Source organism: Eptatretus burgeri, chromosome 1, assembly GCF_056783735.1.
Source record: "Eptatretus burgeri isolate ZD-2024b chromosome 1, Ebu_testis_v1, whole genome shotgun sequence".
Lineage (NCBI taxonomy): Eukaryota > Metazoa > Chordata > Myxini > Myxiniformes > Myxinidae > Eptatretus > Eptatretus burgeri.
Window position 1 is genome coordinate 64,692,654 of NC_140961.1, and position 22,221 is coordinate 64,714,874.

Genomic DNA, 22,221 nt, shown 5'->3' on the forward strand with positions numbered 1-22,221 from the left:
GACTTAATTTCAATTCCGCACATGCCATAACCTCTAGAATTTATTCACCTCAGCAGAATTTAAATTTAAACTTCTTTGTTGACTTCAGCAGTAGTTCTGACTGCTCACTAAAAAGTGTTCATTTCTCCAATTCGGACATCGCTTGACATTCCCGGTGTCTCCGGGTGCATAGTGTTCATATGACCGATCAGCGATTGCTAATCGTTTTTCTAAGCCAACTGTTCCTTATCAACCGTTTCATTGTGTTGCTTGCTTCAGTGCTTAAGCCACTTGTCGAGCGCTATACAAGCTGCTTGCTTGTTCGTTTCCAAGCTATGGCCATACACGGCAAAAGTATTACCCTGTCACTGAATATATCGATCGACTTGAATAGAGTTCAGGCACTACTCGCCCGCCTTCAGTCCCTCGGGTGTTGTTGTTCTTCTTTCAGCTGCTCCCGTTAGGGGGTCGCCACGGTGGATCATCATTTATGATCCGCATACTGATTTGGCATAGGTTTTACGCCGGATGCCCTTCCTGACGCAACCCTGGTCGCCTCTTACGACACAGGAATAAGGATTGGGTTTCGCCATGATTCCGGGCTGCCCTACATCCTCTCATAGCGCGGTTCAGCGTAGAGCACCCGTCCTCAAGCGATCCTCCAACCCAAGCCTCCGAGTAGCTGGATTACAGGCACACGCCACTACGCCCGGTATCAGTCCCTCGGGTGGTGGATCGCTAACTGAAAATGTGCAATTTAATTTTGACTTTTTCCCTTTCTGTATGATCTTTCATTATACGACCCATCACCTCGACCTAGATAGATACATTCGAAAAATTTCACATTTCCTTTTTTAAAGTTTCTTCAGCGTTCATAAAAAAGTACATATTATATCCAGGTATTGTTGTGTGATCTCTCCCATGTATGTATGCTGGTTTTCCCCTCAATTGGCTTGTAATTTGAGACATTAATTGCTCTGTGCTCAAGGGTATGGGATCGGTCAAGGGAGCCTGGTTTCATTTTCCTTACCTTCAGGAAGCTTGGCTTACCCTTCAGAATTATCCCTCCTCCCCCCCCCCCCATGCTGTCTTGGCTGGGTCATAATTACTGTGACTATAGCATGATTAAACTTTTAAAATCTTCCTTAAAAATAGTTTGAGATATTTTGCTCCAGGGTTTACAATCAGTAAGATCAAATTATTGCTACCAACCTGAGGAGCTGTCCTTTAAAAAATATTTTAACGTTTTTGAACAAGTGAACCTCCACCTCTCACTCCCACTTTTACCCCGAATCTTCAGTATTCTGAATCTGCTTCATGATAGCTGGCACTAGTTACAACGTATAACCCAGATAATCTCAGAGTTCACTGATGAAAGAACTGACAAACCAACGAAATAATTATGCTATGCAACTATTACCATCGAAACGCTCTTTTAGGCTACAAGTTCAACTGTACCTTTTATCTTGTTCTCTGATGTTCAAAATGATAAAGACACCTCTTGAATGTATATTTTCACCTTCGATGAGACATTTGAGGCTTGGAATATTCATCAGTCATACGCTGCATTGGAATATTACTCCCCTTCTCTCTCTCTTGTGCACAAACAAGGATTCCACTTTTCAACAGAAAATGCACTCATCCAGCCAGTCGTTATCGCTCCATAATCTGAGTCAATGCAGTCTGCACATAAAGAGCAGGTGGTGCCTTAACCGAGTGCATGCCAACAGCATATCAAATGATAATGAAACAATGAATTGCATTGTTGTACACATTCAAGTCACCAAGCCTTCAAATAAATGGGTTCTTCTGAGCTAACTCTGCTTTTCATCTGCTCATATGCTTTTTAACTTTTATCATTTTTCAGAATCTCTCCCTATCCCTCTCCCTCTCCCTCTCTCTCTCTCTCGCTCTCCCTCTCCCTCTCTCGAGCTCTCGCTCTCTCTCCATTCCATCCTTTCTCTACCCCCTTCCAATACAGTGCAGCACCCTCCTCCCACACCTCTCTCTCCCTCTCCCTCTCATTCTCCCTCTCCCTCTCTCTCTCCCTCTCCCTCTCTCTCTCTCCCTCTCCCTCTCTCTCTCTACCGCTCTCTCTCTAGCTCTCCCTCTCCCTCTCTCCCTCTCCCTCTCTCTCCCTCCCCTCCCCTTCTCTCTCCCCCTCCCCTCATCCTCCCTCTCCCTCTCCCCCCCCCCTCTCTCTCATTTCACTTGTGCAAACTGCCATTTGGCACCTTTATTTCTACTCTGATTTTTGGCTTTTTTTGTACAATAAAATGTTTTACTAATAATCTTGAAAGTTCAAATTTTACGTTATTATCTCTCAATGGAAGCAGTCGCTCCTGTGACTTCTCGACTGCTCACTCCACATAACACAAACAAGAGAAACATGTAGGTCCTGGCCTCGTTCATTTGCAAATTCAACACACTGCTTTCAGATTTTTTTAATTTACTTGTTCTTTTGTCATCACCCACAACTTTAAAGGCAAAAGCTTTGGCAGTCATATTTAAAAGATGGTTGTCCCAATTGGCCAAGATGGTGTTGGGGTGGGGGGGAGGAGGGGAAGCTCTGCACAAGTATACCGATTCAATTGTTCACATCAGAAGGGAAGAACCCTCGACTTTCTTGCTCGCTCTCACGTGATGGTATTTTACTGGGTCTTAGGCACTCGATCCGTTTTCCAGGGACAGGATATACAATTAACGAGAGAGCTTCTCCATTAAGCTCCAAATGTCACTTATTGATGCAAAAACAAGTCTCTAATTTCTTCATTGTAAATACCTGACCTTCAAAATGACGTAATCCAGCACAGAATCCTTGATGCTCATGTGCAGAAACCCCAGGAAACATAAAGCATACCGTGTGCGCGAGATAAGGATCGTAACCTAAAATGGCTCACAAAGCTTCCAAAAAGCCGAAAATACTTGGAAACGTACCCGCAAGAAAGGGGGTTGCCTCTAAACAACGAAAAAGTTGTAAAACTTTCTGAACTCGTCCAAAAACCTCTTATCTTGCAGGTCCCGAGGTCATGGACTGGTGCAAGGGCCCAAGGTTCGTAGACTGGCACATTCTACCCAAACCTTCGTGCTTCTTAACAGCAATGGGAAAGTTGCTATCTGCGGCTTGTCAATGCACAGGGTAAGTTTAAGAGGATGATATTTACTATTAATCATGTCTGGGAGGAAGCAGCACTGGGAGCTATGAGAGCTGTTAGAAACATGTCTTTTTTTTTTGTTTGGTACTTGGGCCACAAGAGAGGTTATACCAGATTTATTTTCATCTGTTGATAAAATGAGAGTCGTCTATCCATTTGTGAGTTATAACCACTGCTGCTGCTCGACAATTGTATGAACAGGAAAAGGTAGGAACTCGACACCTCTCATCCACGGATATTTCTGATATGTCCGTGACTCCGATTTGCATTCAGGAGCACAACAATTATGGTGAACTAATTTGAATTTGCCGCTTCTTGTCTAAATGCTGAAAATTATGTTAAAAAGCTGATTTGAATGACAGATTTCACGTTCGGAGTGGCAGGTTAAAAGTGCCCGGCGAGCAAAACTGTCACTGAAAACACACACACACACACACACACACACACACACACACACACACACACACACACATTTTCTGCATTCGCTTACCCTCCCACTTTCTCTTTTGGCATAAGTGACATTTAGATAACTGAGAGCTCGACAGCAGGTTGTGCAAGCTCAGGTTCACCTTGATGAGTTGGTTAAGTTGGAATGGCACTGGAATTTAGAACTTGCAGAGATCTCTCCAATGTATTATTATTATTATTTTTTTTTTTTTAATCTTCCAAATTCAAAGAAGCCTTGAATCTGACCTATCGACATAAAATTCAGGGCCAAAGTGATCAAAACAGAGTGCACTGTATGGAGTGGAACAAGACCAGTTCTCCCTTGTTTGGTGAACAAATTCTGACTATTCTGGCTCGTGTAAGGTTTTTGGAAGAAATAAATAAAGTCATCGTCTATAGTTTATGTGAACAGAATCCACGACTCACAGTTCTCCATATTGTTTGTAAAACATACAATTAATCATGAAACAACAGTCAGTCGTCACTTCAATCCTCAAAGGGACAAACAGCCTTCATGTGACTGCATCAATTCTGGCTTCTTCCTTGGCTTATTTTAACCTAGAAATAAATCATTTGATTCGAATCTAAAATGGGTGTGAACGCATATAATATGTGTGTTGACAGCAATTCATGCGATACAATTTATGTTATTTGAGACCCTCCTCAACATTAAGCCCTCGGAACACTTGCCTCTGAGCTGTCTCGCCTGGATTTCAATGTCGCCCCACCTATATACTGTCATCCCAGTGTTTCAGAGGCAATGAGAGGGGTGAACGTGTGTGCCGTCCTTTGGATGGATGTTAAGCTGGGTATCCCATCTGCCTCTCTTCATCATGCTCAGATATTGACCCACTCAGAGGGGTATAACCATGGCCTCACCCAGGAGACATGGAGCTAAGGCAGGGCGAGAGGAGTCAACATGAGGTCTGTGAGTACGAGGTCTGTCCCTCTCTCACCTCGCTGCTCTTGTTTACTCCACACCTTTGCTGACCTCCTTTGCTGCCCTGCTCACCCTCCTGGAGCTCGTGTCAGCACAAACTTCGACAGAAGAGGGAAAGGGACACCAAATTGCATTGAATGAGTGAATGAACGATGAAGTGTTATGCATGTGGCGTGAAGACCGTTCGATCAATCTGTTTGGCTCCTCAAGTATGTATAGTATTAGAGTTATTTATCTTCTATATTCATGGCGACATTCGCAGCATTTGTTCTCCTGTGCCAATAAATCCTTGATATTTCACAACGTCACATGGCTGCCTTGACTGGCATGTCGCTGTGGCGTTTGGCCTCTGATTTTCCTCGAGGGAGATCCTAAATTAATTCTAGGGATTAGGATTAACTCGAGTCTGAGGTCGATGAAGGCGGTCTGATGAAACCACTCGAATCGCATTGCAATGAAATTGTGTGTCTGCCAATCGATCATGTGCGTTAGGGTCCGAAAAGACCCCAGTTGTTAACATTGGGTCGTAAAACATTTTGGTAGGACGAGGGTGAATACGTGGATCATAATGTGGATGGTAGTGTTGGGGGTGAATGTGGATATGTTGGTGATGATATTATGCAAGCTGGAAGAGTAGAATTGATGTTATTTTGTCTCTCATTGTATATTAAGCGTATATCCTGGCCTCATGCTTTAGCTTTGCCTGATGAACAAATTTACAGCTGAGGATGCTGGAAGATGAAATCTCAAATTTCCATCTTGCATTGAATCCCCATTCAGCCATCCGTTATTTAAATGTTAAACAAATACTCTTGGTTTCCTGTTCGGTGAGTTCACAGAATGTTTAGGAATGGTGTCTGTGGTTTATGCCGCTATTATCATGATTTAAAGAGAGCCCAGAGCGACAGATGGGGGTTTGGAATGGGTGCTTACACTGCATGTGTACTCTTGTATATGTTTGAGAGTGAGTCGCATTTGAAACAGAGTGGGACACAGTGAAAGAGAGCCAAACCCATGGATAAGCTACAACAGCACTCAGTAGAGTGCATTACCTCTCTCTGCCAGGCTGAATGGTTTAAGGTTTTTATCCCATCGATCCGGACTTGAACCGAAATCGAATCGGCTTGGTCTTGTCACCGAACCAATCGTCCACCAAGTTGTGTCATAACTCGTCCACGACGTTTTGAAATATCTTGTTATATTTCGGTTTTAGCCCCATCTCTCAATTGCGAAGAATCACTTCAAATTAAACAGTTCTCGTATCCGGATCGGGATCTTCCCCAAAATCTACAAAATCTAATCAGTTCGTCCTTGTCACACGTCCAACCTGTCCACTAAATTCCATCCGGATCCGTCCACAACTTTTTTCAGATATCCTGCACACAGACAGACAGACAGGTGGAATTGTCCACCTGAAAAGAATTAGTCTGTTAGACAAGGCTATGTACATATGTATATATACTGTATACATATATGTGTGTGTGTGTGTGTGTGTATATTTTATATAATTTAGTAATGGTGTGCTCTATTCACAGGGCCCCTAAAATCATGGGGCCCTGGACAACTGCCCGCATGCCCATGCATTAAGACTGCTCCAGTTGGACCAGGAATGAGCGGGGTGCAACTGGGTTAGGTGGGTACAGAAAGCGATGGGTTTGGAACACAAGATTTAGAAGCAAATACGGAGTTTCGGCATTCAGCCTTTTCACGTGCAGTGTCAGTGTCAGTGATGCGGCCATTTGAGGTAAAGGGAGGGGATGGAGGGGGAACATACATCAGAAACAGATTTGATTAAACGCCACCATGATTTTGAGGAGGGAGAGAGGTTTGAGAGTTCAGAGTTGAGATGAGAAAGATGTTGTTTTCTGGCTCTCCTGAGGGTAGATACACACTTGTTCCGAGCTTTGTGGAAGGAACTGAGATTGCCCTCAGTTGGGTTTGCTTTCCATGAGGCAAAGACAAGTTGTTTCAGGACAACTGCCTCACCACAAGCTTCAGTGAACCAATGGCGGGAGGAAGGGTCGGACAACTGAACACGAGAGGGGTTAAATCTGTGCATGAGGGAGAGCAAGTTTCTTTGAAAGAATTCTCAGGACGAGTGAGGTGATGTTGGAGAAAGTCATGATGGGAGAGGAGTCTATAAGTTTGATGGCTGCTCGGAGACCCTGCCAGTCGGCTTGAGTGAAATGCCAGACTCGACGGCGGTGAGGTGGTTCTCTGATAACAGCCAGAGAGATGTCCACTTTGACAAGGACGTGGTCAGAAGAACCGATTGGAGTGGAGGAAGAGCAGCAGATCTTGTCAGGGAAATCTGTCAAAATCAGATCCAGAAGAGATGGAGTACCATTGGTTGAGATCCGGGTCGGGAAGTTGACCGATTGAGTCAGTCCCAATGAGTCACAGAAAGCTTTTGCTGAGGTGCCATGGCAGGTGAGAGAGGTACCCACACCTAGCCAACTGGCATGATGATAATTGAAGTCGCCACATATGAGGAAGAGAGAGTTTGGATGAGAAGATAGAAGATGGTCCATGTTTTCGGATAGTGAGTTGTAGATGGAGTCATCACTGTTCGGTGGACGGTACAGTACACATATAAACATAAGGTGGGAGTGGAGGGGAAGCCGTAGCCAGAGGTATTCCTGGGGGTGTGGGGGAGTGAGGGCAGTGCATGGAGAGTGAGGAATAGAGTCTTTGATGAAGAAAGCAACTCCTCCACCAGGACGAGGCTCAGTTCTGTCATACCGGATGAGGGAGTTACCAGGGAGAGATACTTGGGAGTCAGAAACGTCTTGGGGGAGAAAAGTTTCTGTTAGGCAGATTATGTCTGGTTTGTCAGTGGCAACCTGTATGGAAAGATCTGTCAGGTTTGAGCGAAGGCTCTGGATGTTTGAGGTCCACACTGTTCATGAAGAGGAAGGGGAGGAGGCTTTTGGTGCAGGGTAGGTGAGGGGAGGGGGTGAGTAGGATCACAGAGGAGGGGGGGAGGTGAGGAGAGTTGTTGAAAGAATGCGGGGGATTGCAGAAGAGCTCGGGGAGAGGGCCGGATGAGGAGGAGAAAAGGCTCGGTGGTGATGTGTTGAGGTACAGTGAGGAAGAATAAGAGTGGTCACATAAAACAGTTGAAGATTGCAGGAGTTGGAGTGATGAGAGGGTAGGGGTAGGAGGCAGCTTTGTGGATGTGAGGGGGGAGATTGGAGAAGGGGGTGTGAGGGGGGAGATAATACATCTTGAACTAAAAATATCATTCAAAATATACTCATCCCCCACTGTGTGGCCACCATGTATAACGTTCATAAATACATACATTTGTCATTTTTCAAAAATGGATAATTATTAGATATAATTATGAACAATTTTTAACCTTCACTTTCGAAAAGAAACAAAAAGGCATCAAGAAGTTAATAAGTAAAACTGAATTTCCAAGTGTAGTAATTTCCTGGAGGGAGCCGTGGCTTGGCATTGGAGGTTCTTGATTGGCTGTGAAACGTGAGAAGTAAAAATATTCCAGACATACAGTCTCAGTGGAATCCAGTCGACCCTGTTTCAACGAGAATAATACATCTTGATTTCGGTGCACTTTGAATATGCCGTGTCTAATCAATGCTCTCATTAAACAATGATTTCTTGTGGCTTCTGCCCTTATTCGTTCAAATGCAGCAAAGGGCTGCGTGGTGACATCATTGGCTCTGTCGCTTATGCAATGCTCTCTGTAGGTCAGGGTAGGTATTTGTAATTTGTTTAGGGTGCCAGGCACCATGGGATAGCTCACTTACTCTTCAGAAAGGATACCATTGGATCTTAGACCTCCATCAACTAATGTTAGCAGGTGGCATGCATAGTTTAACCACCATACAAGTCACACACATTGATGAATCACCAAGATGGCAGTTTATTGCTGGGTCAGGATTCAAACCCAGGTTAGACAGTTTCAATGTGAGTCTGTGTACTTCAAGGTCATCCTGCCAGGATGCAAAGAGTGGAAATGTAACTTTCAAATAAATATCAGACCGGAGTTGCAGATCGCACACACTTGTTTCCCACGATATTAAAAAAGGATATTTGAAAAGCTTTTGTGAACATTTTTTTTTTTCAAGCTAAATCATGATGTTGATTGTCAGGAAAGTTACAAACCAAACGACGCTTGAGGAAAGTACCGGGATGGAGAGCAAAGGTGGGATCGTCCTGTGCCAATTCTGATTGCAATCTTTACAATGATTTTGTTTATGAAAAATATTTACAAAATCTTTTGAGACACCTTTCCTCGAATGGCATACTTTACCTTTCTGAATGTATACGGCCTTTGTTTTACGATTTCCTCTCGACTTGCCTTTTCTGAAAAACAAAATATTTGTAATTCCGCGACTTTTCCTTCTTCCCAAGTTCTCCTTTTTCCCTGTAATTTCCTTGAAATCAATGTACCCTGAGTCTTTTGTTCAGTTTTTTTTTTGTCACTGTGTTTCATCTACCCCTGCCCCAATCCCCCCTTCCCCCACTGCCCACCCAATTTTATTCTATTTTTCCTTCCCCTCTGTTTTGTTCCCGACAAAATTCAGGCTCATGGGAAAATCATGGAACTGACAGCGGTGCATCGGGGAAACACAGTAAACAGACCCGACCGAGGCCCACAAGAACACGTGGACTGATAATCTGGGACGCATGAGCCGAGCACAAAAACACGCGCAAATTCACATCACGAGGCCAGTAAATACCATCCATGACATCAACAAATTTACACCAAAAATTAACAAAGAAAATATTAAAACAAGACTATTACAGAACAACTATCCTGAGCTTTTGAAGATGGCCTCTCACATCAGAGAAGATGGCATCTGACTGCAAGCCCTTCTCCCAATTCCCCTTTCTCTATTGCGTACTGACATAAAGCTACCTCATCGTGTTTACCTCCTCCACTGAAGGTGGACAGAGGTTATGTTTTCACCCCTGTTTGTCTCTCTGTGAGCAGGATATCTGAAAAAGGTATGAACGAATTTGGATGCAACTTGGTGAACAGGTTGGGTGTGTGCCGAGGACGAATTGATTCGATTTGGGTTCAGGTCCGGATGTAGATCTGGCCTATCAGAGGGATACAAAACCTAAACTGTTCAGCCTGGTGGAGGGATGCCCTCTACCGAGTGCCACCCTCGTTTAACTTTGTCTGAATGTGAATAATCATTGCTTTGTGTCCACATGTAATGGCACAGCAATTGAATGATCTAGTAAACATATAAATAATTTTGTGTCTCTATCTGTTTTGATTTAAAAGATCAAAATCCCCAATCTCTTCCTTCTTCTGCAGATACTTTCCTCAAAACAGACTACTTTGCGCACGTAGACGTTTCTCCCTCTATTATTGAAGACGTCCGAGTCAGCTTCGGAACCTCTTCTGCCAATGGTCCTGATGCTATTGGCACTGCAGTGTTCAAGAACCGGGGTTTTTCCCTATCCTCTCCTCTCTCTCCTTGCTTTTCTCCAGGTTGGTCTCAGATGGTCTGCTACCTTCATCTTGGAAAGTTTCAAATGTCACTTCCGTTCACAAAAAGGGTTTCAATTTGGACAACAGAGCTACAGACCGATGAAGCTTTCTATCCATCATAAGTAAATTGATGGAATTTGTCATTGGCGCAGCCCACAGTCCTTATCTCATCTATGATCATCAGTCTTGGTTCCATTTTGGATATTCGACCACGGACATTTTACTTTTGAAACAACAATGGATGATGGATCCACTAAATGTCAAAAGAGACATCAGGGTCATCTCTCTGGATATCTTTCGAGCTCTCGAAACTATCTGGCACCCAGCCTTACTTTTCAAGCTGTCTGCTCATCGTATTCAGGGCTCATCCTTGAACAGCTATTATATTTTCTCTGCTCGTGGAAACAACTGGTTGCTCTTGATGGCATTGCTTTGAGACAGTGCCGGATTAAGCCTCGGCTGGCCCAAAGGTACATTTTGAAATTTTAGAGAATGGCCTGAAAATTTTAAATTAGATCTCGGGCTCATGGAAATGGACCCCAGACAAAAGATGAACTGATTCAAGAACAAAATATTTAATACAAAAAAAGACAAATATTAAATGTGAAAATAATTTTTGGCCCGAATTTTTGACTGGCCCTAAGGCACATGCCTTGTCTGCCTAATGGTTAATCCAGCACTGCCTTGAGATCTCCTGGAGTCCAGAAACATACAGGCAGCGTTTTATAACTCACCATATCCTTGGTCTATGTAAAATGCCCATGGATAATAAATTATCTTTACACTTTCAGAGAATGATGGGCCCATCTGTGTACAATACTAAGCCAAATACATGAGAGGCTGTTGCAGTAGCATGCATACACAGACAGGTCTGAAAAAAAGTCATTATTCAGATTTCTGTAATATGTCTTTAAAAGCAGGAAAATTCCATGCTCCAACTCTGTCCCTCTACAAGGATTAGTTTGTGAACCCCCAACCCAACTCCCCTTCTCTGGTTAATCCCTGGAAGAAGTGGGGGTGTTTGGTGCTTTCATGTCTCACAATTTGTCATAACCATTTTTGGGCAACTCCCATCGCCAAACTGGTATATCATGGTCGACCGATGCCTTGGTGTCTTTTTTTAATGTACAGAGTCGAGGCAAATTAAAGAACTAGAATCCGTACACTGAATGGATCAGGACACAACAGGACAAAAGGAACAGCTGAGAGAGGGGGGAAGCAGCAACAGTAGAGTGAAAGGCCATGATAGAGGCAGACTTGGACAAACAATGGGTGTGGGGAGGAATAGGGAGGACAAGATGGATACGGAAGGAAACTCTCAGGAGAGAGAACTGGAAATTTGGAAGGAGGAGGGGTTGGGGTGGGGTAGGGAGGATTAACGAGGGTACAAAAGATCATGGTTTTTGGATTGGGGGTGATCTGAGGTGGTGGTGAACAGCTGTCTTGAAGACCTGGAGAGAAGAATGAGGTTGAAGAGAGTGTGGAAGTTAGTTCCACAGATGGGGAAAAAGAGGAATGAATGAGTGGAGGTTAGCAGTGATCCTGGATTTAAGTAGTTTCACCAGAAGTGGGTTGATGGTGGATGGTGTGTGCCCTACAGACACGTAAGGAGGATAAGGCACGGAAAGAGCAGAGCATGCGAGACCAGACAGGAGGTGGTGGATGACGAAGAGATCACCGACCTGTCTGCAATGGCAAAGTGATATGCCCATAAACTCAGCTGCATCACGGGAGATTTCAATAATCTTGAAGGCCTTGGTTTCCACGGCGACAAGCTGAGTAAGATGTGAGGTGGGGGAGCCAGCCCAGAGGGGAGAGCAGTACTCCATCAAGCTGCGGATGAAGGCCAGGTGTACCACGGAAGGATTTTGTACGATGGAGGATGCCCGGTCGGTGACTGGCTTTGGAGGCCAACTTTGAAATGTGATTTGCCCAAGAAAGATCATGGCTGATAGTGAGTTCCAGGAGTTTGAATGACTGAACTTCCTCAAGAGGATTGTTAATAAAGTAGATGTGGGTGTTTGCCAGATGGTCCTTTTGGAGAGAGATAGTGAGAATGTGAGATCTGTCAGGATTGAAAGACATATTACATGTGAATGAGGAAGAATGTTTATAAACATTGAAGTTTTAATGAACATATAATTTTGTGACTACAATCAATAATTTAATTAATGTTTTTTTAAAAATCTCTCTGTCATCTAAAGCTAAAAATGTTTCAGTATTAGGTCAACAGAACACATCGAACAAATTCCACAGGCGCATCTCCATTTCGATGAAGTGGTGTGACGTATCAAACAGAAAATGAAGCACACAGCACAATGTGGGTGTGGACTGCGTGCATGCTCAACAGTCATGGAGGACGTTGAAACAAGTCACCCACCAAAGCAATTCTGGCAGGGTAGTTTGGAAGATTTATTCTGGAAGAAGCAACACACCGACGAGCTCAGATTTTAAGATTTATGAACAGAGAGTTTTGGTTGTACAAGTTTTACCAGGATGTAGATTTAAGCTGTTATGGCATTTACACTTTAGCACCTGCAGACACACGGTGTAGTAGGGCCCGAACGTTAAAACAAATCTATTTAATAACACACTCGTTCATCCATCCATCTGTCTGTGTGTAAAATTACATTCCACCCATTGGTTTGACAGTTCGTCTGATGCCATCCACAATTTAAACCTGAAATATCATATGGCCGCCATGTTGGTGTTTTCTGCTTTGCAAAGCCAAAGCCATCTTCGGCTCGGAACTATCATATTCACAATCTCGCCATGCCCTCCCTATAAGTTTTCCCTTCAGTATCAAAGGCGCAAAGCGACATTTCAAAGGATTTTGAGCTGAGAGGCATCACAGGCCTTGTGAAGATAGGCCTCAGCGATCAAGGCAGCTGTTTATTGTCTATACACCACCCAAATAACGATGTGACATTCTCTTATGCAGAGCTATTACTGCAGAAGTTATGCAGGAGGTTGAAAGCTAAGAGTGGGGAAGGGATTTATGTCTCAGGGTTAGAAGGAGGGAGGGGGGGGTGAGGATGAGGACCAGGGTTGGCAAGTGTAGGTTGAGGACTTGGGGTTTGTTGGGTGGGAGAAGGTATTGATTCGGACTTGGAAGTCACATTTTACATTGTGCAAATGTTCTGCAGGTACCTGCTCGTAAGAAATAAAATACCTTGGATGGTAACTGATCTGCTGTGAAAACAAGTAAAGCTGTTTTGGGCATTACACATCATCGGAGAAAAAGTGGACCAACTCCTGGCTTAATGCAAAAACTTTTGAACGCTATACCACCAATAGAGTGATACCGATAGAATTGAACCATCAATTACACAAGGCATCTTGAAATTCATAATTAGGAACTGAAAAAGAATTGGATGGGGGTTGGGTTGTGGATACCTCCTCTGTGAGTGATTCCGAGCGATGACAACCTATTTGAGCAAACCAGTGAGCAGAAAGTGAGCAGGCAGATACACAACCCTAGCATATACATTCTTCGCATTACTCCTCTGAGTGCCATCGGTGACTCCTGTCAAGCAGCCGAGGCCCTACGGCCTCTCAGGGAAAGCAATATGGCTGGCTGCAAAAAATATGCCAAACAAAGATAATAATCAATCACAAAAAATGATGAGAGGGACACAGACCCCTCCTACGCAGATGCATAAGTCTGTGCAGACACACTGAGCAGCCGTAATGTGCATTGAAAAGGATAATGACTGCACCTCCTCCAGTGAGGAAGGGGATCCCTGCCTCACGATAGGACAGCGCTCCACACCAAAGCTCAAAGATAAAACGGTGTCGCCTGTTCAACAACCAACAACTACTGGGCTTCAGATGAATCGTCGAAGATTAAATGACCAGAGTTGGAGCTTAGAGGAGAAGGAAATCTTCCTCCATTGCAAAGTGTATTCTGTGCTTGAAGCATGGGGGATGAGTGGTAAAGGAGAAAGATTCATGAATCAATTGAAACGAACAAAGGAGCAGTAAGGGTGAAGAGAGGTTTTGCACAAACGCAGACATTGGGAGTTGATTTTTGTTGAAGCAAAGAAGCCATTTCGACCCTCTGCTTTGTCTTGAGCTCTAACCATTGTGACTCCTTCTTTAATGAGCAAAGGGATGGGAAAAATGCATGTTCCTGAAACATTCTTGACCAGTTGCCACAGGAATGTTAAGGATGGGAATAAACAAGACTGAAATATCAAATCTTAGAAAGCTTTGTATTTGGCCCAAGCAGTAATGAGGATACAGAAATGCATTGACTTTGGGCCTTGAGGAAATGACAATTTTTCCATTGGTGGGACTGACTTTCCATGTGGAGAACGAAAGAAGCTTGCTGACTATTGTCTCACTGCATGTGTCTGTGTACAAGGGTAGAGACATTGGACAGGAGAGCTAGAGATGTGAGGGAATTAGTCCCTTGTGAAAATAATTCCAGGCCTCCTCCGTATGCGCAACGAAGAAAAATGATGAGCAGACTTTAAAACAAAAAGCAGATAATCAGGCTATTTTTCCTTCTCAGAAAATGGCTAATGAGAGGAATAATCTGAAATTCTTAAAACAGTTCAAGTTCAAACTGCACCCCTGGTCTGACACTGTCAATGGCCTTCCATCACGTCTTTCCATTGCCTTCATCAGTCTGTTGTCTTGAGCTCTTCCTTCCAAGATTTCAAGTTTGTTAACCACCACCATCACCACCACCACCACCACCACCACCACCACCACCACCACCACCACCACCACCTCATGGTCTCTCCCATTTCTCTCCACTCCTATGGCAAGACCCTGTTCTCACCCTTCACCTGCAATTCCTCTCCTTACATATGTTTTGCCTTCGACCTGTTTCGTGTCTTCACACGAATCTTCCACTCTTCCACTCTTGTTATTCCACTCTTCCATGAAATTCGGTACATTTTCCCCTTATAGAGGTCCAAATGAACACTGCAACACATACATGTGAACATCACTCAATAAACTTGCAACAAAATTACTGGAGAGGAGAATGTAATTCCATTACGTTCATGATTTAATCACAACTTAGCACACACCATAGTCCCACCTTGTGGATAAGTACAGTTATGGCTGGAAGATTCATAATAATACGAGAACGGCAACTCGGTGGAGCACATACCTCCGCCAGGCTGATTCGTTTACGTTTTGTATCCTACTGATAGGCTGGATCTGGATTCAGACCCAAAGTAAAATTTAACTGGCTTGTTCTTGTCACCTCACCAACTCATCCACCAAGTTTCATCCGAATCCGTCCAAAACTTTTTGAGATATCGTACTATACCGATTTGAGATATCGTATCATTTATGCCCAATCACTCGATGGAGAAGAATCACTTAAAAAAATTATCAGATTTGGATCTTCACCAAAATCGAATCAATTCTTCCTCATTACATACCCAACCTGCGCACCAAGTTTTGTCCCAATCCGTCCACAACTTTTTCAAATATCCTGCTATGTGTCGTTTTTGACACGATCTCACATTGGTGAAAAATCACGAAAAAATCCAATCCAAATGCGGATTTGGATCTTCACCAAAATCTAATCATTTTGTCGGTGTTACATACCCAAGCTCTCCACCAAATTTTGTCCAAATCCATCCACAATTTTTTGAGATATCCTGTTCACAAACAAGCAAACAGACAAACATGGGTGAACACATAACCTCCATCCACCTTTGGTGATGGAGGCAACTAGAGGGGGATCACCCGAGAGAGTGCAAAACCTCCGCCGCCAATACTGCTGGGTCACTCAAGTGAACCTTATATCTTATTCATTAAATATGATGTCAACAGTGCTGACAGAGTTATAGTTGTTTTCTCCATTTGGTGGGGGGGGGGGTTGGAAATCACTTAAAACATGTAGAAATGCAAAAGAAAAAGAAATCAAAATTTTGTTGAAAAAAAGTTGCAAAAATTTGTTTTTCACTCTAACAATATTTTTTTTTTGGGGGGGGGGGTTGGAAATCACTTAAAACATGTAGAAATGCAAAAAAAAAAGAAATCAAAATTTTGTTGAAAAAAAAGTTGCAAAAATTTTTTTTCTCTCTAACAATATTTTTTTTTGGGGGGGGGGGGGGTGGAAATCACTTCAAACATGTAGAAATGCAAAAGAAAAAAAATCAAAATTTTGTTGAAAAAAAAGTTGCAAAATTTTTTTTCTCTCTAACAATATTTTTTTTGGGGGGGGGGGTGGGTTGGAAATCACTTAAAACATGTAGAAATGCAAAAAAAAAATTTTTTTTTTCTCTAAATTTTTTTTGGGAGAGGGGACCAAGTCCAAAATTTAATGGCATGATCCTTGGACCATACCTAACCCCTCCCCCCCCCCCCCCCCCAGTTTCGTCGAAATCCGTCGAGGAGTTTTTTCTGTAATACTGTTCACAAACAAACAAACAAACAAATAGAAAGGGGGTGAAAACAGTAACCTCCATCCATCTTCGAAGATGGCGGAGGTTAATAAAGACTTTTTTTATCAGTCTTCAAATTCACAGATATCTCAGAATGTAAAATCTGCCACTGATTTTTCATATGCTGATTCTCATTTTTCATCCGTAAAAAAATTCATACTGATTGGATATGGTGTTCTACATATACAATTTTGACTCCATAATGAGGGTTCTTATGATATCATAAAAAAATCACACATTCCCCATGTGTACTTGCTATGTGCCAAGTTTCAATATTTTCCTTGTTGCAGTTTCAGAGATACAGAGGTCCAACCTTTTTTCCGTTTTTTTCCAATATGGCTGCCATACCACATAACCTATGACATCATAATTATCATTACAACATTCTACATGAGCAGTCACAACAATGATGAAAATTTCATCTCAATCCGACAAGCGGTTGCGGAGAAAAATACAAAAATTCTGTGCAGACAAACAAACAAACAAACAAGAAGACGTCATGCAGAGCACGACACTTGAAAAATCCATAAAACAAAATTTGACCTTAAAATAATTGGTGGTTGAATTCAGTGACCAAAAATGGAACTCGTCTTCAAATTTCAAGTGAATCAGATGAAAACTGACAATTTTAGAAATTCGGCCGATGTTGACCTTTTGGTCCATGTTGACCTCAAAAATAATTGGTGGTTGAATTCAGTGACCTGAAATATAAATCCTCTTCAAATTTCACGTCAATCGGATGGAAATTGAGGATTTTAGAAATACCACCCGAGTTGGTGACCTTTGGTCTATGTTGACCTTTTGTTCCATGTTGACCTCAAAAACAATTGGCTCGTTGAAGTCAGTGAACTGATATGCAAATCCTCTTCAAATTTCAAGTCAATCGGATGAAAATTGAGGATTTCAGAAATCTCACCTACGTTGTTGACTTTTGGCCTATTGTTGACCTTTTGACCTCAGAACAATAATCTTCTTCCTTATGAGAAACTATATCGTGTGGTGAAGTTTCGTGAAGATCGGTTTAAAATTGTGACCTGTCGGCGACAAACAGACAGACAGACAAACAGAATAACAAAATCGACCAACCACTATACTTGAAAAATCTTCGATTTTGCAATTAACAAATAAACTAACAGACCCAAATGCAATGCCCTCACCTCTGGCGAAGGTGAAAAGGAGTTTGTTTGAAAACAAAGGTGAAAAGAAAACAAGAATGTTCACAGAAACCATTTGATTTCAAATCTTATAAGAAACCATTTTTTCATCTGTTATATTTCATATCATTTGACTTCAATCCTGTTGGGAATGTCAGCACACGTTTGACATACAGTGTTTAATGTTTATATCCATGAACACATATGTAATTTAATTTGACAGAATACTTGAATTAATGACGTAGGTTTGAATGGTTCCGAGCTGTCTTTGCGAAATATTTTCCGTTTTCAAAGTAAAATTATCTTGCAATGATTTTGGAATGGATGGATGGGTTTAATGAATGGCTCAATTGAAGAAGCACCTCAAGGAGGCATTTCCATCAGATCAATGAATATTCAGTCCGTGATTATTCATCTATTTGAATTAATTAATTAATTAATAATTGGGTTTTATTTAAAATTACACTTGGTAGACATTTGGCTAAATTGCATGCAATTAGAGAAAGCAGAAACAAAACTGAACCAAATCAATAAAAAGCATAATCCGCTGTGAGGATGAACAATCATGGACTGAAAAACGCTTCTATGGGATTTAGAATTACTGTTTGAGGGTCAAACAAATCTATTCACTGAATAATTAATCGAAAGTAGCTCTTCGACTTAGCAGGATAATGGGATAACCAGGCCACATAGAGGGTATGCTTGGGATAGGTGTCCCTGGCAGGAAAGGTGCAGAGCAGGTTCTCTCGCACATTCCCACTACACCTGCGGCTATCCTCCTCGGTTCCTGGTGAGAAGAGGGTCTCTCTGAACAGCATAGCAGGCGATTTCAAATGGAAAATGTTTATTACACCGAACAAAAGGATCGAGGAGGATGTAAAGACACAGGAAGAATCTTCCCCCATTATTTACTACCAGGGGAAATTTCGCCCCACCTTACACTCCACGTGTTCTAATCGCACCCAGGTGTCCTTTCCGGGCACTAAAACCATTCATAATTCTGTTGAGGCCGAGCGAAGTGAGATCGAGGCTGTTTATTCTTCATACGTAAAACACCCTGCAACCCACGCCTACAGAAAACACACTTTTTGGAACACCGGTCACATTTCCCATCCAATCATCATGTAGCTTTGTTTAAAAAAATCTCCATTGGTAGATACTCAGATGTTGAACGTTTTGTGCCAATTGCTCAAGCGATTGTGGATAAAAAAAACAAAAAAGAATTTAAAATTGAATCAAACGTGAAAAAGAGAGGGCCTCGGCCGACATTCCACAACATTGTCAAGGATGGTCGTGGATGCCAATTACTAGTTTTAACTTAATTTACAGCACATTATAAACAAAACAATTGTGCATCCAAAATTTTTCTCCATGATGAACATTTTGCTTCCAGACAGACTCTATTACCTGCAAAATTGGAATAATCTCCATGATGAACTTTGACATCAATTACTTAGGGTTTTCTTTCCCATAGCCAGCGTGTTTGATCCCAAAGATGACGATCCATCTTGGGCGCAGCTTGGCGTCTGTCGGATGAAGCGACCGACGTCTCAGCACCTACTGTGCTCCGCAGCATGGAATTTAAGCGGCGCATTGAGAGCGGTTTGAAGGAACGAGACCGCGCAGCATTAGCACCTCCACGATCGGGTTACAGAGTCTGTGTTGGGAAACACGCATCCCAAAGGCAAAACACCCAAAGTGCAGACGAAAATAATCTGCTGCTTAAACAGCTTCCTAATCCCTTGCTGTGAGAAAGAGAAGAAAATACTTTGCGTTACGGCCTTTTATTGCAGCTCAGGGAAAATGATCACAACATCTTCAAATTGACCAAATTGTGTCTGGAATAAAGAAATGATGAAATGTGAAGTTGTTTCATGATGTGAGTTATCAACGCACAGAAAAAAAAAAAATCACATCAACAAGAAAAAAATTATTTCTCAGGTTACTCAATCCTCTGTTTTTGAAAGGCCAGAATTTTATCCCGACCCAGTAAAATCTTCCATTATTAAGATTTCGGAATGCCCATAACATTCATCTATCAAACTGAGCTCAATTAGGTTGAACCACTACCTCTGGAAGAATGTTGTTATGTTTGAGGGTGCTATATCTCCAGTGGATGGGAAAGCAACGTAAGACCGGAAATCAAGCATGTATATCCGCTTCCAAAACAAAGGATGTTTGGATTTCAAAAATGTCCTATTGTATGAAAATTTCACAATGAAAAAATATTCCACCTCTTCCATTCTTTATGTGAGATGAAGAAAAGTGTGAAAGTCAAGATAATATTTCATGTGCTGACCTCTTTTACTCTGAGCTTATTCACATTCAGAGTTACCATTTTATTTGTGAATTCTTGGTAAAACCCCAGGTGGGGTTTTATGACCTCAAAACCTCAAAATTTATTTATTGACCTCAAAACCCAAATTACCAGCCCCACATCCACATGGTCTATTCTGCAGAGGGTGGCAAGGCATGACAAAATAATCTACAAAAAAAATGTGTGTGTGTGTGTGTGTGTGTGTGTGTGTGTGTGTGTGTGTGTGTGTGTGTGTGTGTGTGTGTGTGTGTGTGTGTGTGTGTGTGTGTGTGTGTGTGTGTGTGTGAATGAGTTTCCTCCATAACTCCAAAGCAATGAAACCTAGCAGCCTGAAATTTTGCATGCACACTAAGAAAACTCCAAGGAAGTGCATGAATGAAAATTAGGTGTTTGGGTTCATTAAAACACACCTTTTGAAGATGATTAACGGCCTTATTCAATTATCCTTTATCAAGGCTTATCATTGGTCAGCCCGCTGTCCCTTGCTGGGGTCTTAATTCGCCATTTATTTTGGCATTCTCAACATTCACTTGACTTGGAACAGGCCACAACGGTTTCTTAACGAAGAAGCGTTCCAATTTTTTTTTCACTTTCCTCATTCATATCATCGAATGCCTGATCTTCATACCGACGGAAGTAGAGGATTAATGGGGTTGCTGAGGCATCCATGCAAATGAATGGGGTAAAGGGGGAAAACTCTGTGAATTAAACCCTGAAAACCCATAAACAGGAGACTGATTCTCCCCTCCCCCCCCCCCCTCAATAGAAATGTATAGGCTAACCTTTCTGACTCAAGGCTAATTCGGTTAAAACAGGAGAATGATTGTCTCCCATACAAGCTCATGTTAAGCTGTCTCAAGCCCTAAAAAAAGCCCGATAGAAATGTATTGGGAAACCTTTCTGACTCGAGCCTGGTGTTGGCGCAGTGGTTAGGGCAGTGGCTTGGGGTCCAAAAGGTCCTGAGTTCAAGCCCGTTGGGCCACTGAATTAATACACCAGGGGGTTGACTCAGCCTGTCATCCTTCCGAGCGCGGCGAAATGAATACCAGTATACTGGGCTGGTGTATACCCCGGTTAAGATAGGTGTACCATATCCCTGTGTTGTAAGAGGTGACCAGGGTTGCGTCAGGAAGGGCATCCAGTGTAAAACATGTGCCAAATCACTATGCGGATCATACGGATGATCCGCTGTGGCGACCACTAACGGGAGCAGCCAAAGGAAGAAGAAGAAACCTTTCTGACTCGAGGTCAATCAGGACAAAACAGGAGAATGATTTTTCCCATACAAGCTCATGTTAAATTGTGTCAGGATCCAAAAAACCCAACACCCCCACCTCTCTGACTCTCGGCCCATCAGGTCAAAAGAAGAGATCGATCTCTGCCCCATTACTTACTGATTTCCTTTTATATTTTCATTCCACTCAAAGAGTGATCCAATGAATATTTGTTCATGTTCTATTCGAGGTAATAAATTAATTTTCCGATTACATTCATCACCATCGAGTATATTCACAAATATTATTTTAGAACTTAGTTCTTGGTTTATATGTCTTTGTTGAGCAGAAATAAAATGATAAACTTCTCTTAATGTTCTTGTTTGACCACCTCCTGATCCACATATCATTTTGAGATTGTAGTAAATTGTTTTTCCATTGTTCAATTGATAGCCATCAAAGTTTTCAGTCCATTCAAGGATATTAATTTTTTTCTTTACATCCTCCAAATTATTGGTTCACGAAAAAGTAAGTGACCACTATATTCGTTATTGGTGTGTGTCTGGCTGTGTGTTGGGTAGTCGATATAGTCGAAAAAAAAGAATCAAAATTTTTTTTTGAGATTTGTTCTACCCTTATTATCAGTATTTAAAATGGCGATTTCAGTAAATACAATGGCGATTTCGATGAAACTTGGTTGGTAGGTTCATACCATGACCTAGTTGTGTGCAAATGAGAACCGTTGCTATGGACCCATCCGTTGCCTAGCAACGAACCTTTGAAATTTTCAAAAAAAATCTCAAAATTTTTTTTTTCGAAAATAAAAAATCGGGCCACGACCGACTGTGGGCAGTACATTCAGCCATATTGTCAAAAAATTCCAGCCGGATCCTATGAAAACTGTCGGAGAAGATAGACTTTGAATGAACGCTGGTCGAAAACAATAAAAAAACGAAATTCGTTATATCTCAGAGACGATGAGTCAGATATACATGAAACTGGTATGGTAGGTTCATGGTATGTCTTAAGTTGGGTGAATATACTGATTCTTGCTCACTTTCCCCCATGTTAAGTGAATGGGGATTTTCAGCGATTCATATTTTTTTCCCTAAAAATAAACCTCCTTTTT